At 37.2% G+C, this 14520-nt stretch overlaps 1 protein-coding gene across 3 annotated transcripts in view; it reads right to left on the bottom strand.

Annotated features, from left to right (window-relative positions):
• Positions 1-14520, bottom strand: part of YLPM1 (YLP motif containing 1) — a 62385-nt gene that overhangs the window by 33092 nt on the left and 14773 nt on the right. The window lies entirely within an intron of this gene.

Genomic DNA, 14520 nt, shown 5'->3' with positions numbered 1-14520 from the left:
TTTAAAATACTGGAAAAGGAAGAACTAGGATGGTTCCAAGGTTTCTGACTGAGGTGATACTGATGCCTTTCACGCCTCTAAAGAGAAATAGAAGGGTTTTTCTTTCATTGGTTAGGGAAATAAATGAGAGTAATAAATTCAGTTTCAGCAAAATATTTACTTCCTATCCCTGTGACGTTAGGCTTTGCTGATCTGGAAGTCTCAGTTTCAAAGGGAGGAATGAAGGAATGCTTCTATCGGGAGACACAACAAGGACTCTATTAAAACTTCAGTTCAGACTGCCATCTGGCCACTTCAGGTTCTGAATTGACAGGCAAAGAAGGGAGTTATTACTGTACTGGCTGGGGTGAGTAACACTGTCTTTCAAGGGAAAATTGGGTACTTTTTATACAATGAGGGTGAGGGTATGTCTGGAATGGAAGAGATCCTCCAGGACACTCCTCACTACCTTCCATGTCCTATGACTAAAGTCAAGACAAAACTACAATTACTCAATCCAGGCAGGGCTGAGAATACCTTAGATCTTTCAAGAATGAAAGTTTGGGCAAGGAACCAGGCAAGGAACCTGGACAAGCTGAGGTACCCACTGAGAGCAAAGAGAATATGGATTAAGTAGAGAAAGAAGGTAGTTATCAACACCAACTGAAATTACATGACCAGTTGCAGAAATTATGGGTGTGACAGAGTAGTTCTTCCTTAACATTTGCTATGAAATGTTTAAATATATACATATTTATTAGCCAGATATTTCTGACTGATTCTTTTTCCTTATCATCTAACATAAGATGTATTAGTACTAGCTAGCTTTACATCTCAGAATTTCAGTCACAAACTATCAAAGAGGAGATGTGAGCCAGCTAGGGAGAATGAAGTTGATTTCCCCCAAAACAAAAAAAACAGAGACTTTCTTTTCTGAGAGAATGGTTAGAAAGCTTTTGGTTGTCCAGGGATAAATATTTCATGTTAGATACAAAATCCCCCCAACCCCGTGACCCACCCTAACCAGAAACACAAAAGCAAGAGAACTCTGGGAAACGTACTTCAGCCCAGTCAAGCTGACACAGAATCACCACAAGGAATTGAAAAATGCATAAACTCACTATAAACAGAGAGAAAGGGCCGCCCGCAGATGAGGATTGTTTTTAAACTCTGGACGACAAAGAACAAACATGAGTGGTAACACATGGAGCAAGAAGCAGCTGCAGTTTAGACTGCCGGGAGCAGAGGAGAATACAATCAAAATGGGTCTGGCTTGCCCACAGAAACCCAGGGAGGGTCAGGATTCTCAGATGCCAGGGATGCTGGGGAAAAGACTAGGTAAGACCTGGAGCTAAAATGATGTAAATTAAAATCCATATTCTAAATCATCGATCAGCCACTCCCTGGGCTTGAACTGTCTCTAAATGCCTGAATTTGAGGGTCCCCTAGCATTAGCATTAGCCTGCTACAGCAAAGTCTGACAATTGATGAGCCCCTCTCCACATGCATAAACAGCGCCCCATCAGTTTCACTGTCTTCCTCTCTTAAGTATAAATGGACAACTAAAGATCACAATATATTTGAGGAATGCCTCCAAAACGAAAGGAAGAGAATATGGATCTGGAAGAAAGAGCAATAATGCAAAAAAGCAGAAGAGAACTTAAAAAAAAAAACTCTCAAATTAGTATTCTCAGAGAGAATTCTTAAGATATAGTATCAGTAAATCAAGAACAATTTGCTATATATAAAAAAGGATCAGAACCAGAAGAACTATAGAAATTATTTAATTCTCCAAATAAAAAAGGCAATAAAAGGACCAGAAGTATCTCAGAAAGTTTAACAAAATGAGAGAGAACAGAAAGAAATATAGCAGGTTAAAAATCCTACAAATCAGGGGTTCCAGAAAAAGAAAAACAGAAAACAAGAGAAAAAGAAATAAATGAAGAAATAGGACAAAGAAATTTCCCAGAGTTAGACTCTAATTTCCAGATGGAAAGGGCCCAGTTCACTAAGTATCCAGTACAGTTAATACTGAACAAATACAAACCACTATAAATTACTAAAATAATAAAGACTAAATAAAAATTTTCTAGTAGTAGGGAGAAACCATCTAAAAAGGAAATGAATCAGAAAAGCACAACAGTTATACTAGGTAACAGAAGAAAAGAGAATGCTTGCTGACCCTAAACACTGATCCTAAATTATGTTCAACTTCAATGGACATGAGTTTACGTAAACTCCAGGAGTTGGTGATGCCAGGGTGGCCTGGCGTGCTGCAGTCCATGGGGTCACAAAGAGTCGGACACGACTGAGTGACTGAAGTGAACTGGAAACTATTATATAGTATGGCACTGGTACAAAAACAAACATACATATCAATGGAACAGAAGAGAGCGCCCAAAAACAAACCCAGGCGCATGCAGTCACCTAATTCACGACAAAGGAGCCAAGAACATACAATGGAGATAGGATAGTCTCTTAAATAAACGTTACTGAGAACAGACAGCCACATGCAGAAGAATGAAACTGGACTACCACTGTATGTCACACAAAAAAATTAACTCAAAATGGATGAAAGACAAGTGTAAGACCTGAAATCATGAAACTTCTAGGAGAAACAAAAGGCAGTAGGCTCCTTGACATAGGTCTTGGCGATGATTTTTCGATTCTAAACATCAAAAGCAAAGAAACGAAAGGCCTACATCAAAAAGTAGGACTGCATTGAACTAAAAAGCTTCTGCTCAGTGAAGCAAGCTATCACTAAAATGAAAAGGCAGCCTACTGAATGGTAAAAAATATTTGCAAATCACATATCTGATGGGCTTCCCTGGTGGCTCAGCTGGTAAAGAGTCTGCTTGCAAAGTGGGAGATTTGGGTTTGATCCCCTGGTCAGGAAGATCCCCTAGAGAAGGAAATGGCAACCCACTCCAGTATTCTTGCCTGGGAAATTCCATGGATGGAGGAGCCTGACAGACTACAGTTCATGGAATCAAGAAGAGTCAGACACGACTGAGCGAGCTCATGTATCTGATAAGGCGCTAATTCCAAAATATAGAGAGAACTCATACAAGTCAATAGCAAAATATGAAACAACCTGATTTTAAAATGAGCAGAAGATCTAAACAGACATTTTTCCAAAGAAGACATACAGATGGCCAAGAGGTACATGAAAAGATTCCCTACACCAATAATGGAAATGCAAATCAAAACCACAATGAGATGCTACTTCACACTTGTCAGAAAGGCTATTGTCAAAAAGACTAGAAGTAACAAGTGTTGGTAAGGATACAGAGAAAAGGGAACCCTTGTGCACTGTTGGTGGGAATGTAAATTGGTGCACCTACTATGGAAAACAGTATGGAGGCTCTTCGAAAAACTAAAAATAGAATTATCATATGACCCAGCAATTCCATCTCTGGGTATTCACTGGAGAAGAAAACGAAAAAACTAACTCAAAAAGATACATGCCCCCCAGACCCCCACCATGTTCACTGCAGCATTACTTACAATAGCCGAGATATGGGAACAACTTATGTGTCCACTGATGAATGAATGGACAAAGAAGATGTAGCATACACATTGGATGGAATGTTACAAGAATGAAATCTTGCCATTTCTGACAATATAAATGGACCACCAGGGAATTATGCTAACTAAGTTAAATAAGTCAGAGAAAGGCATACCATATGACCTCTCTTAGATGTGGAATCTTAGAAAAAAATTTAATTAATTAAAAAACCAAGCTCTTAGATACAGAGAACACACTGATAGTTGCCAGAGGTGGGGTGTGGGAGGTGGGAGAAATGGGTAAACTTTTTATTTTCTTTTGTTTTTTAGTTTAAATAAATTATAATAAAATATATTCAACCTCAAATTATATATTCAAATTATTAATCAAATGTGAGGTTAGATTAAAACATTTTCAGGCATACAAGAGTTCAGAGAACTTACTTCCAACCCACAATTTTTTAGTTAATTGAACAAGCACTCCAGGAAAAGGAGGCATTACATATGTTGGGCTTTAGATCAGTTTTCCTGTTCCAGGCTGATTGGTGGGTCATTATAAGCCTTTAACGGAGAAGGCAATGGCACCCCACTCCAGTACTCTTGCCTGGAAAATCCCATGGATGGTGGAGCCTGGTAGGCTGCAGTCCATGAAGTCACTAAGAGTCGGACACAATTGAGCGACTTCACTTTGACTTTTCATTTTCGTGCACTGGAGAAAAAATGACAACCCACTCCAGTATTCTTGCCTGGAGAATCCTAGGGACGGGGAGCCTGGACGGCTGCCGTCTATGGGGTCGCACAAAGTCAGACACGACTGAAGCAACTTAGCAGCAGCAACACCACAAACAGAAAGCCATGAGACTCAACAAACCGTGAATCCAATCTAGAATAATAGTCAAAGGAAATGACGGAATAATACCCATATGACAGATCTTCAGAGCAGCCAACCAACCCAGGTAAAAGCAAGAGGATGCATGAATTTGGGAGAGAGATCTCAAGAGAAAAAGATGTTGCTTTGGGGACTGGAGTTAAGAGGATTACGTTAAAGATGTTGCAAGAAGAATAGCAACTGGAAATTCTAAAAAAAAAGGTTATTACACTAAAGAAAATGTAATCACAGTATACTGCTTACCTCTATGAACAATATTACTTATTGACTTATTTTAAAATAATGATATAAATATCATTGGGCAGATGGGGTTACAGAACAGTAAAAGAACTAAATTTTACCTATCAGAGCAGGAAGTAAATAAGTAGTATCTCAAATGTATAAATGACAAAAGGAACAGCACCTTCTTTAGTACTATGAGGTAATTACCAAAAGAAACAGCTGAAGAATTAGAAGCTGTCCTTAGGAAACACATTGAGGGTGGTTTGGAGCAGTAGGCAGTTATTTCTCTTGATTTAAAAGAAGATCATATGTATGTATCATGTTGATTAACAATGTATTTAACAGACACACAGAGTGTTAGCTTTAACCAGGAAAAGGGCTTCTTCTGAGACCACAAGAACTATGAGGATGGCAATTTTAGTGGTAAGGCAGAGAAGTTTCATTGGGCCTGAAAGCCTTGATTCTCTGGGGCAGGGAGCAAAATTAAGGATACAAAGAGAAATAATGTTTGCTGAGACAGAGAAGGCAGCATTAGCACAGAATGTCTATGGAAAATAATGAAGGCTTGACACAGCTATTGCTGGACAAAGGGGAAAGGAGCTGACCAACTGCTTGTCAAAGGTACACCACAGGAAGTCGAGGTTAGGACGCCACACTTCCACTTTGATCCCTGGTTGGGCAACTAATATCCCAGCCAAAAAAACAGTATGTCTCAATGCTAAGGATAGAGACCATATATTTATGAAGGAAAAAAAGTATGCTATTTCAGGCTCTGTGATGATTTGGTTCCTTTTCTTGAAGTTACATTCATTAATTTATTAAAGTGCCTAGAATAACACGTTAGGCCATTAAAGATATGTAAAATCATCTGTTCTGTATTCAATTCAGGAATTATTAGGTCCTATCAGTGGTAAGAGAAGACTGTGCACAACACACAAATCAGTATAGGAACATTCTTTAATATGTTAGGTAGTATTATACTCAACTTCAGAATGAATAAACTACTTTCTAACTAAACTGTGAATGCCTTGAGAATTTTACCCGTAACTAAGATATTTGGCATATGCAACATTTATTGAACACCTACTAATTGTCAAGTATTGTGTTAGTGCTGTAAATAAAGTGATACCTAACCACAAGGAGTTCAGAGTCCATAAGAAGAATGAGACAAGTAAATCAGCAATCAGAACAGAATTTGATACATGTGGGGCATGTTGGTCTTGCTCACTGAAGTATTCCCAATGTCTGACTCACTGAAGGTTCTCAACACATTAACTGTAGAAGTCCCATCCCCAGGGCAGGAAAAATATGAATCGATAAAGCAAAAGATAACAGAAAAGGGATTACGAACAGAGAGCAGAGGACGTGCAAAGCCCAGAGGAAAGGGTAAAGGAAGCAGGAAGCACTAAAAGGTGTGAAAATAAAGAAATGAACAAGGCAGAAAAGCTGTCAAAGGTAATGAAAGCACTTCTGTAAACCTCACGCCTGCATATATAACAGTGCCCATGAAAGGGGAGGGTGTTTTGCTTTCACATGAAATTGCTGACCAGCAGCCAAGCATCATCACTTTATTTTTATTTTGGTGGTCAGAAATATGTTAAACCAACTGAAATATACTTTCAACACTACATACAAATGGCAACCACTAATAGTTATCAATACTGCACTTGAAATTTTTCAAAGTTCAAGGATGTTACAAAACGTCAAACTATCAAAACCCTTTTGATTTATAAAAGTAAAGAACTTTTCGGCCCTTGGAAAAAATATATTAAAAGTTACTCATATTAAACATATGTACAAAAATAAGCCATCTTCACATCAACACAATGAAATACTATGACCTTTTTAACATAAAAACATACTGGAAATAAAGTACAAACATAGTATACATTTGCTCAATACAATCACACAAAACACATGCAATGTACACTGGCTAGATGAAATGAAAAACAGACAAATATCTAGTGTTTAAATATTTTGAAAATTTTTGCTTGTATACTTAGGTATTTCAGAAACTTCTCGAAGATAAATTTAATCCTGTTTTTTTCCCTCTTAGCTTCATTTGTAAGTATCTCTCTATGCCATTAAATATTTACTGTAAACATTAAAGAAAATCCTGAAACTAGGCATGAGACCATTAGAACTAGGAACAAAAATTTCAAAATGCAATACAAAAAACAGAATCCAAATTGGGTAAACTTAAGAGGGATATAGAAATATAAATACCCTTAAACAAGATAATAATGTCTGATTATCACAATATTTATATAAACACACTCACATCAGCAGATCACGGTAATCACAAGATGCTAAATTCTGGAATTGAATGCCTGCCCTTTCGATTTTCATGTCAAATTCCATTTTCTAATATGTATAACTAAGATCTTAAAATCAAAATTCCAAAGAGAAGTAATCATTGTAAACAGAAACAGCCATGACAAATGGAAGAATTAAGAAAAAGTACAGTGTTAATAAATAGCCCCTTGCTAACAGCTACAGAATGGAAGAGGTCATAATTCCAATCCTAAACTGACCAAAAGTGGTTAGAACTGATCAGAAACCTTGATATTATAAAAATGTCAGTTCTTCCTCAATATCATCAATAGAATCTATACAATGTTCATCAAAATTCCACCAGTTTTTTTTTTTTTTTTTACTAACAAGCTGCTTATATTATAGGGGAAATAGAAAGGACCAAGAATAGTTAAGATAATCTAGGTCAGAGGTCAGCAAGCTATGGCCCATGGATCAAACCCAGTTAACAGTAATTTAAAAAATATTTTTATAGGCTAAAGAAAGGAACAAAGAAAAATGTTTGAAAGAGACTAAACATGGCCCACAAAACCTAAAAACATTTACCATCCGGCCCTTTACAGAAACAGTTTGGTCACCCCTGATCTAGAAACACAAAATTGGAGGACTTACGCTGAGAGATGTCAGGATTCATTATGAAGCTATAGAAATTAAAACTATATGACACTGGTGGAAGGAGAAACAAACCAAAGAAAGGGAGTCCACAGACAAATCCACACATGTATTCACTTATGATGAAGGAGACACTGTAAAGCAGTAAGAAAAGGATGCTTTTTTTCAATAGATGGTACTGGGGTCAACTTGATAGCCACATGGAAAACAATGAACTTTATATCCTGCCTCATACCATACGTTAACCAAAAAAAAAAAAAAAAAACCACCAATTCTATATGGATTGTTGATTTTAAAATAAAAGGTAAAACAATAAAAGACAAAATACAATAACATTTATGACCTTGGAGTAAGCAAAGATTTCTTAAACAGGACATGAAAAAGCACAAATCATAAAGAAAAGATCAGTAAATTAGACTATTAAATTAAAAAACCAAGAGTATCTATTAATCAAAAGATATCATTAACTCTTAGGGTTCATTTCAGCTCACTGGGTCCAATTTTAGTTTTTAAACTTTTTTTAAACAGTTCTGTTTTTAAGGATTGATAAAGTTCATGACTTTATCTCTTACAGGCCTTCCTAAGAACAAACAGAAAATTCACCTTTTGAAAAACAGAATTATCTTGCAATTACCATATAGGTTCATTGAATTCTTTCATAAATCTAAGATATATTATGGGGTCTTCAGTGACTTTTTTTTCTATATAATGAAATATTTTGTGGTTTTCTTATCCTAGAATTCATTATTATTCATCATGACTTATCAATTACCCCCAACTATGCTAAAGGTTAAAATATGAAGACAACAAAAGAATGACCGAATTGTGAAATAAGCTGTCACCCCTCCTGGATTGCCCAAAATATTGCAGTTTGCTTTTAGGCTTCATTGAGCACAATTGAAAATTGAGAAATTTTCATATCCTGACAAAGTGTCAGAGAAAGTTGTGTCAAAATTATTAGAGGTATTAACAATAAATGCAGAGACAGCTATACTCTAGGTTCTAATAAAAGTGTGAAATTAATCATACAAGCGAATCTCCTGGATGTCAATATTCTAGATAAATATTCTCAAACTCAAGAGAGGATGTGAACAATATATTTCTAAGGACAGAAAGGAAATATGGCATTGTCATCCAGCTATTAAACAGAAAAGACTTCCTCATGTATCTTTGGCAAGAACCTAGACCATTTTGCTTTGCTCAAAGAATACATGACAGAATTATTTCATCTTCTATAATGTGTCTGTGCCAAAATTTACTTGATGCAAGGATTTTTATTCTTTTCAAGTTTTATTAAAATTTCTAGTAAGTTGTTTTCCTTATCCCTTTATTCGTACTTCTGTAAGTTATTTATAAAGTTACCTTTAAATTAAAAAAAAATAAAAAGGTTCCACTGGACCATCTAGATGGAATAGTGAAGGCTACTACTCTTCTAGTATCCTGAAGGGTAAGAATGCAAAAAGTGCTGCTGAGTGAGAGAACAGTCAAGACAATTTAGACATAGGATATACAAAGAACTGATATCTAGTCTATATAAAGAACTTCTACAAACCAGTATAAAAAAAAATAACCCAACAGAAAAACAGGGAAAAGACTTGAACCAGCATTTCACAAAAGAGGAAATCCAACTGAATGATAATCAAATAGAATAGAAGTCAATTTCATTCATCATCAGTTCAGTTCAGTTCAGTCACTCAGTCGTGTCCGACTCTTTGCGACCCCATGAATTGCAGCACGCCAGGGAAATATAAATTAAATCCATTTTACAGTATCACTAGACACCCACCAAGATTGCTAAAATTTTAAAGTTCAATAATACCCAGTGTTGATGAGGGTATAAAAAAATTGCAGTACAGAAACACTGATGATGAGAGTATAAATTGACACAACCACTTTTGAAAACTGACCATATTTATCAAAGTACAATATCATTCATACTCCTATGACAAAGCAATTCTAATCCTTGGTGTATACATCTAAACAAAATTAAGTACAAACACATATGCACACATACACACGTGCATATCTAAAGGGACATATATAGCACCAAAGAAACAATGCAGTGTTATGCTAAAAAACTTAAATGACCATCAAATTAGAATGGATAAACAGATTGTGGTATATTCACACAATAAAATACTGTACAGGAATGAGAATGAACGACACTAATGAATCTCACAATATGATGTCAAGTAAAAGATGCCAGACTTAAAAGAGTACATATAGCATGAGTCCATTTACCAAAATACAAAGTTCAGAAATAGGCAAAAATAACCTATCACGTAAAAGTTAGTATTGTGGTTACTTTGGGATAAGGAAACATGGGAAGGGGCACGAGCATGACTTCTCAGTTCAGCTCAGATGCTCAGTCGTGTCCAACTCTTTGCAATCCCATGGACGCAGCATGCCAGGCTTCCCTGTCCCTCAACAACTTCTGGGAGTTTACTCAAACTCATGTCCACTGAGTCAGTGATGCCATCCAACCATCTCATCCTCTGTCGTCCCCTTCTCCTCCTGCCCTCAATCTTTCCCTGCATCAGGGTCTTTTCAAATGAGTCACTTCACATCAGGTGGTCAAACTACTGGAGTTTCAGCTTCAGCATCAGTCCTTCCAACGAATATTCAGGATTGATTTCCTTTAGGATGGACTGGTATGACCTCCTTGTAGCCCAAGGGACTCTCAAGAGTCTTCTCCAACACTACAGTTCAAAAGCATCAATTCTTCGGTGCTCAGCTTTCTTTACAGCCCAACTCTAACATCCATACATGACTACTGTAAAAACCATAGCCTTGACTAGACGGACCTTTGTTGGCAAAGTAGTGTCTCTGCTTTGTAATAGGCTATCTAGATTGGTCATAACTTTTCTTCCAAGGAGTAAGCGTCTTTTAATTTCATGGCTGCAGTCACCATCTGCACAGAGCTCCAAAAAATCAAGTCTGTCACTGTTTCCACTGTTTCCCCATCTACTTGCCATGAAGTGATGGGACCGGATGCCATAATCTTAGTTTTCTGAATGTTGAGCTTTAAGCCAACTTTTTCACTCTCCTCTTTCATTTTCATCAAGAGGCTCTTTAGTTCTTCTTCACTTTCTGCCATAAGGGTAGTGTCATCTGCATATCTGAGGTTATTGATATTTCTCCCAGCAATCTTGATTCCAGCTTGCGCTTCATCCAGCCCAGCGTTTCTCAAGATGTACTCTGCATATAAGCTAAATAAGCAGGGTGACAATATACAGCCTTGATGTACTCCTTTTCCTATTTGGAATCAGTCTGTTGTTCCATGTCCAGTTCTAACTGTTGCTTCCTGACCTGCATATAGGCTTCTCAAGGGGCAGGTCAGGTGGCCTGGTATTCCTATCTCTTGAAGAATTTTCCACAGCTTGTGGTGATCCACACAGACAAGGGCTTCGGCATAGTCAATAAAGCAGAAATAGATGTTTTTCTGGAACTCTCTTGCTTTTTTAATAATCCAACGAATGTTGGCAATTTGATCTGTGGTTCTTCCTCTGCCTTTTCTAAAACCAGCTTGAACATCTGGAAGTTCACGGTTCATATACTGTTGAAGCCTGGCTTGGAGAATTTTCAGCTTTATTAGCATGTAAGATGACTGCAATTATGCAGTAGTTTGAGCATTCTTTGGCATTGCCTTTCTTTGGGATTGGAATGAAAACTGACCTTTTCCAGTCCTGTGGCCAACGCTGAGTTTTCCAAATTTGCTGGCATATTGAGTGCAGCACTTCCACAGCATCATCTTATAGGATTTGAAATAGCTCAACTGGAATTCCATCACCTCCACTAGCTTTGTTCGTAGTGATGCTTCCTAAGACCCACTTGACTTTGCATTCCAGGATGTCTGCCTCTAAGTGAATGATCATACCATTGTGATTATCTGGGTTGTGAAGATCTATTTTTGTATAGTTCTGTGTATTCTTGCCACCTCTTCTTAATATCTTCTGCTTTTGTTAGGTCCATACCATTTCTGTCTTCTACTGAGCCCATCTTTGCATGAAAAGTTCCCTTAGTACCCCTAATTTTCTTGAAGAGATCTCTAGTCTTTCCCATTCTATTGTTTTCCTCTATTTCTCTGCATTGATCACTGAGGAAGGCTTTCTTATCTCTCCTTGCTATTCTTTAGAACTTACATTCAGAGGGGGTATAGCTTTCCTTTTCTCCTTTGCTTTTTGCTTCTCTTCTGATTTCGGTATTGACCATCTGGTAATGTGCAGGTGTAGAGTCTTCTCTTGTGTTGTTAGAAGTGTTTTCTATGACCAGTGCATTCTCTTGGCAAAATTCTATTAGCCTTTGCCCTGCTTCATTCTGTACTCCAAGGCCAAATTTGCCTGTTACTCCAGGTGTTTCTTGACTTCCTACTTTCACATTCCAGTCCCCTATAATGAAAAGGACGTCTTTTTTGGGTGTTAGTTCTAGAAGGTCTTGTAGGTCTTCATAGAACTGTTCCACTTCAGCTTCTTCAGTACTACTAGTTGGGGCAGAGACTTGGATTACCATGATGATGCATGATTTGCCTTGGAAATGAAGAGATCATTCTGTCGTTTTTGAGACTACATCAGACACTACTAATTTCTATTTCTTGATTTGAGTAGTGATAACATGGGCCTAGCTATTCATGAAAATTTACGAAGGTATACACTTATGATTGTATGTTACTTTTCAATAAAAAAAGCTTTATTATTGAAACTAAAAGACTCTTGGAAACCAACATCCACTAACATGGCAGTTTACTGGAGCAGGGGTAGTCTTCTACAAGACTTGGTGAATTCAATGATACATACACATATATACAGTTTCAAAACGTTGCCTCAGATGCTCAACAATGTGGTATGCGATTTACATATAATGCAGTTATGTTACTTGACTTCTTGTAAACCTTCAGTTTTTAGAAAGCAGTCTAAATCCAGATTTTTCAGAAAACTGTGAGCAGGATTAAGGTAAAAAATGTGAGCAGCATCTAATTCAGGGACAAAAAAATGCCATTCGTATCAAAGCTGCAGGTGGAAAAGAGCTGGGAAAGGGTATCTCATACCTAAAAGCAATGTAACCTCCAATCACCAAGATTTCAGCAGATTGGAATGCAGGCCCAAATCTAACTAGATAAAATGTAAAGTTTTAGAAAAAGAAAAAAAAAAAAAAAAAGACAAAAAACTGTACAAGTTCAGGGTGAAAGAGAAAGGGTTTAATAACAGTAAGATGAAAAAGACCTAGGAGGCCAAACTGATGTTATGCTCAACACAAGTCAACACCATGAGAGTACTGAAGCCCTGCCCCCAACATAAAAAGCAGTATGTCCAGCTATATGTTACATTCTTTATGCCAAAGTTAATAACAGGCCTATGGTCTGCTCCATCTAAGTGTTCATTCTGAAGCAGACTGACAAGCCAAAAGCTCTTCAAAGGACCATAAACAATAAAGCAGGAGAAAGCTAGGCACCACGAGCATTATAGCAGGAGAAGGCTAGAACAATGTTAGTGTGAAAAGAACATAACTTCAGCTTACGTGATGGCAGAGCAGAATAGTTAAGGCCAGTAGACGGAAACAAGAAGATGGTCTCTAAACAATGGTAGTGTGTACACACTGAAGAAGAACAGGATAATTCATTATGTACTGTGCCACACAGGCAGATCTAGAATCAACGTGTAGAAGTCAAGGTACCATATTGATGCTCGATGTAAGAAACAAAATTTCCATAAAACTATAGGCCAGTGCTGCTTGCTGCAGTGGCAATGCTGAAGCAGAGTCCACCAACTGCTTGTCATAGGAAGAGCAAAGGACCTAAGAGTGGATCAGAAAGCCTTGGGTTCAAACCCCACCTCGACCATTCATTTGCTATGACATCCAGGGCAGTGTATCTGTAACCTCTCCCAATCTCAGCGCCCTTTACCCATTTACTTCATAAGATGACGGAGAAGAACAAATTAGGTAACATGTGCAAGACCCAGGATGACAAACTAAAACGCAACACCAAGGTGAGTTGGTAAAGAGGAAAAACTGCACTGGATAACTGCTAAGATCCTCCTAACGCTGAAATTATTAACTGTACCTTAAGGCAAGAAAAAACTTAAAATAGGTCCTAAATTTACAAAATCAAGGTTTTGGCAGGCAGAAGAGAGAAAACATTATGCCAGAAAGAAAGGGAGCAGGAAACCTATGTTGTATAGGAACAACATAGGTTACAAGAATGTCATACAGCAAGTCAGTTACCAGATCTAAAAGGTAATGCTCTCAATCCAGGAGTTAAGCAGGAATTCAAATCAAGATGAAACACATGCCAAATAAACCAAGACTACAAATGCACTTCTCATCACTGACAGGATGAACATCACTGAATCACAGCATTAAACACAGTTCTCAACTAGCGCTCTTGTTCTTGGGACCCTCTCATCTCAGCCCCCACTGTTGGATGCAGGTTCACCTCTCCCACTTCATGATCCTGAGCAAGATACCCAATCCTCTCCAGCCCTAGTTTATGAAGGGTAAATGCAGGCATAAACCTGTCAAGTTCACAGGCTATCAAGAAGACTCCATGGGATAATATATGTAACGCTTCTGAGAAGACTTCTGGTACTCAGAGGAATTCATGTCAATTGCCTCTAATTAGCTTTCATTTTTGGATGGAGTTTTGTTTTCTGAATATAAACTTGGGGAATAAATAAAAGACATATTTTGTTTTCAAATATTTAATTTAGCTAATGTAGATCCATCGACACTGAGATGGGAAAACTAATCAATACTGATAAGTGAAAAATCAAGTTACAAAATAATATTACTTAGTATGATTCAATTTTTTATAACATATGTTTTAAAAATTATCTCCAGATGGCAGAATTAGGTGACATTTACTTTTTTCAATACTTTCCAATTCTGTCTAAATTTTGTGTAAGGAGTATATATTTCCAGTACAATTTCCAACTGGAAAAAAATTCTGATTGAAAATGTTTTTCTATAAGAAAATTATCATTTAGGCCAACTTTAGGGAAAAA

Source organism: Budorcas taxicolor, chromosome 10 (genome assembly GCF_023091745.1).
Source record: "Budorcas taxicolor isolate Tak-1 chromosome 10, Takin1.1, whole genome shotgun sequence".
Lineage (NCBI taxonomy): Eukaryota > Metazoa > Chordata > Mammalia > Artiodactyla > Bovidae > Budorcas > Budorcas taxicolor.
This window is presented reverse-complemented; position numbering and strand designations above follow the sequence as displayed.